The following is a 4,717-nucleotide window of genomic DNA, read 5'->3' as shown; positions in this document are numbered from 1 at the left end:
GTTACGCTGACCGTACGTGTGTTGAACGCGGAGGTGCCGTCCGTTCGGTGCTAGGATCTCCGGTGATTTGGATCACGTCGTGTTCGACTACCTCATCCCCGTTCTTTGAACGCTTCCGCTCGCGATCTACAAAGGTATGTAGATGCATCTGATCACTCATTGCTAGATGAACACATAGATGGATCTTGGTGAAACCGTAGGAAATTTTTTGTTTTCTGCAACGTTCCCCAACAATTATCACGCTCAATGCATTTAAGACATGGTGGTTCAAATCCTTCCTGAGCGGAACTGATCTGTTCGGCGCGAAGTGAATCGTTGTGCTTTTGAAGATCTTGATGAGCCGCTCTCAATTTCTCAAGTTCTTGCTTCCTTTGAAGATAATCATAGAAAAGCTTTTCATGAGTTGTTGAGAGAGTATCATGGCGATCTTCAAGTTCCTGATACTTAACATGAAGATTTTTTATGTCTTCAATTAAGGATTTAGATCGAGTCATTTCAGCACCCAACAGATCATCGTTTCTGTCTAACAGTTTTTGAATATGTTCCATGGCTTTCTGTTGTTCAGTTGCAATTTTAGCAAGTGTTTTGTAACTGGGTTTTGAATCACAATCAGAGTCATCATCACTAGATGTTTGATAGTGAGTAGTGCGTTTGTTTACCTTGGCACCGCGTGCCATGAAGCAGTAGGTAGGAGTGGAGTAGTCCTTGTCATTTGCATCGGTGTCGGTGATGAAGTCATTGTCTTCAGTGTTGAAGATGGTCTTGGCGACGTATGCTGTAGCCAGACTTGCAATGCCAGAATCAGACTCCTCCTCAGACTCCGCCTCTGCCTCCTCAGAAGCGGACTCCTCCTCTGAATCCATTTCCTTGCCAACAAACGCACGTGCCTTGCCAGATGAGCTCTTCTTGTGTGATGAAGACTTTGAGGAAGACTTGGAAGAAGACTTTGTGTATTTCTTCTTCTTCTTGTCGTCAGAGTCATATTCCTTGCTCTTCTTCTTCTTTCTGTTCTCATTGTCCCACTGTGGACACTCAGAGATGAAGTGTCCAGTTTTCTTGCACTTGTGGCATGTTTTCTTCTTGTAGTCATGAGCAGAAGCTTCATCATTCCTTGAGCTTGATCGTGAAGACTTTCTGAAGCCTTTCTTCTTGGTGAATTTTTGGAACTTCTTCACTAGCATTGCAAGTTCCCTTCCAATGTCTTCAGGATCATCAGAACTGCTGTCAGATTCTTCTTCAGATGAGGAAACAGTTTTTGCCTTCAAGGCACGAGTTCGCCCATAGTTTGGACCGTAGATATCTTTTTTCTCCGAAAGCTGAAACTCATGTGTATTGAGCCTCTCAAGTATGTCAGACGGATCAAGTGTCTTGAAATCAGGACGTTCTTGGATCATCAGGGCCAGGATGTCAAATGAACTATCAAGTGATCTCAGCAGCATCTTGACGACTTCGTGTTTGGTAATCTCAGTGGCGCCGAGGGCTTGAAGCTCATTTGTGATGTCAGTGAGTCGGTCAAACGTGTGCTGGACATTTTCATTGTCATTTCGCTTGAAGCGGTTGAAGAGATTGCGAAGGACACTGATTCTTTGATCTCTCTGGGTTGAGATGCCTTCATTGACCTTGGAGAGCCAGTCCCAGACCAGCTTGGATGTCTTCAAAGCACTCACACGGCCATACTGTCCTTTGGTCAGATGACCACAAATGATGTTCTTGGCAGTAGAGTCCAGTTGAACGAATTTCTTGACATCAGCAACAGTGACACCTTCTCCAGCCTTGGGAACGCCGTTCTTGACGACATACCATAGGTCGACGTCAATGGCTTCAAGATGCATACGCATCTTATTCTTCCAGTAGGGATATTCAGTTCCATCGAAGACGGGGCACGCAGCGGAGACTTTAATTCTCCCTGCAGTCGGCATAGCTAAAACTCCAGGTGGTTAAACCGAATCACACAGAACAAGGGAGCACCTGCTCTGATACCAATTGAAAGTGCGTTATATCGACTAGAGGGGGGATGAATAGGCGATTTTTATGAAAGTCTTCAAAACGTGGAAGTTATGAAGACAAACAGCAGAGATATGCCTATTACTATGCAGCGGATGTTAGATTACACTAGACAAGCCATGGTCAAGTATTCAATAGAGTGAAAGCACAATGACAAGTAGCTGCAGTGTAATAAGGGATCAGATAGGAAGAAGTTATGAAGCCAAACAAATCATACAGTTACGTTGTGAAGACAAAGGATATAGCAGGCATGTAATGGCTTCACAATGAGTAACAGTAAGTAAAAGGAAGTGAAGATGAAACCAGTGACTCGTTGAAGACAATGATGTGTTGGACCAGTTCCATTTGCTGTGACAACTGTACGTCTGGTTGGAGCGGCTAGGTATTTAAACCTTAGGACACACAGTTCCGGACACCCAGTCCTGAACACGCAGCTCAGGACACCAAGTCCTCACCGTATTCTCCTTGAGCTAAGGTCACATAGTCCTCTCCCAATCACTCTGGTATGTCTTCAAGGTAGACTCCCAAACCTTCACAGACTTCGTTCACTGGCAATCCACAATGTCTCTTGGATGCTCTGAACGCAACGCCTAACCGTCTGGAGGATGCACAGTCCTCAAGTGTAATAAGTCTTCAGATCACACAGACAAGAAGACTTAAGTGATGCCTAATTTACTCTGGCTCTGGGTGGTTAGGGCTTTCTCCTCGCTAGGAATTTTCTCTCAAAGGCTTCGAGGTGGGTTGCTCTCAAACGACAAAAGCCGTGCACTAAAATCTGAGCAGCCAACCGTTTATGGTTGTAGGGGGTGGGCTATTTATAGCCACTTGGCAACCCGACCTGATTTGTCCGAAATGACCCTGGGTCACTAAGGAACTGACACGTGTCTCAACAGTCAGATTTCAAACTCTCATGGCAACTTTACTTGGGCTACAAGCAAAGCTGACTTGTCCGGGTCTGGACAAGATTCGTTTTCATTGTCTTCACTCGAAGACATAGGTTTTTTGGTTTAGGCATCACTTCAGTCATTCTGACTGGTTCTCCTGGACCTCACTCAACAGTACGGTGGTTCCTATGACTCAACACAAAAGAACTATGAAAGATCTAAGTCTTCGAGCTCCATTGGCTTCATAACGTGTCTTCTTTTGTCATAGTCTTCAATGTGAATATCTTCATATACCACCTTAGACTTCAATGTCTTCATACATTTTTAGGGGTCATCTCTGGTAGTAAAACCGAATCAATGAGGGACTTCTACCTGTGTTATCCTGCAATTCTCATAAACATATTAGTCCCTCAACTAGGTTTGTCGTCAATACTCCAAAACCAACTAGGGGTGGCACTAGATGCATTTACAGGTACATACCATCACCGGTAGATTTAGTTATTCATTTTGGATTCCAGATGCATAATAAAATCTCGGGGGGCACCTATATTTCTGTTTTGACGGTAATCAGAAAAAACTGGGCGGTTACCGAACGCTTTTTTGAGTGAATTTTGCCAATCAAAATTCATTCAAACCAGTCTAAATTTAATCAAATTCAGAAAAAGGGAATTTTTTTGCTCGGTGGTGATTTCTCGTGGGTAACCGAATTTTGGGCCTGGTAACATAATCCCTGGTTGACATGAACATATTTGTAACCTCAGAATTTTGGGCCAGATTTAATTTTTTTGCATGGTATATTTAAATTAATTTTCAAACCATTTTTTACTAGTGTACAGTAGGAGAGGTTAACAACTGATCAGTCCTTTTTGCACACACATTAGTTAGTCGTATACATGAATCTCACCTCACGCATAGGTAGCTTTCTAGTGGATTAACAACAATAGGGTGGTAATTGTGCTAATTGGGTAAATGATTATCATCTCATCAAGCTCTTCCTGGAATGGGCACCTCACGAAACATCTTTTTTTAGGAGAGGCTCTTAGACTTGTGGCATGGGCAGGCCGGCTCGATGACCCGGGCCGGACTTGCGTCTCGGGCTGGGATTGGGCTTGTTTTTGCAGTCCGATCAAAAATTTGGGCCCAAATCGGGCTTTAATTTTAGTCCAAAATAAAACCCAGCCTAGCCCTGAACGTGTTGCCTCTTCAGATCTTATGTGTCTCACTGTCTGCAAATCTCACCCTGAGCCTCCATATATAAGCACCGAAGATGCGTGCAACTATACTATCACAACCATAAATTCCCAAATTCCTCCGCCTCCTACATTGTCGGCGGCACATACTTTATCCTTCCCTCGATGCATCTCTCGGGCGAGATGGTCGTGGTCGACCTCCGCCCGTGCATGGCTGTGCAACGGTGTTCGAGCTCCTCGGGCCAGACTTGAGCTTGTACTTAGTACATTGTTAGGGCTTCGAGCTTTGGGATGGGCTTGGCCGCTTGGGCTAGGTTATTGAAGGCCAGGCTTTTGTAAGCCCAGCCTGAAAAATGCCTAGGTTTAGCACCTGCTGTGGTAAATATTAACAAAATAAAAATTGTTGGAAGGATATTTACATAATACGGTGTTTCACAAGCACAAATGGACAAAGAGAGAGAATTACAGGAATCTGCTAGGTGGAAATGTGACCATTAAGTTGTTGCAGCAACCTATATACCCTAAAAGTAAGAGATAAGCCTTAGGGCATCTCAAACACCGGTCACCAAATTTACGTCCTCAAATGTCCTTGCCGGCCGGGCGGAGGCCATCCAACCATATCCAACAAATGTCTGCTCG

This window comes from Triticum dicoccoides, chromosome 6A (assembly GCF_002162155.2).
Source record: "Triticum dicoccoides isolate Atlit2015 ecotype Zavitan chromosome 6A, WEW_v2.0, whole genome shotgun sequence".
In the NCBI taxonomy this organism is placed as follows: domain Eukaryota; kingdom Viridiplantae; phylum Streptophyta; class Magnoliopsida; order Poales; family Poaceae; genus Triticum; species Triticum dicoccoides.
Note: the sequence above shows the minus strand (reverse complement) of the source record.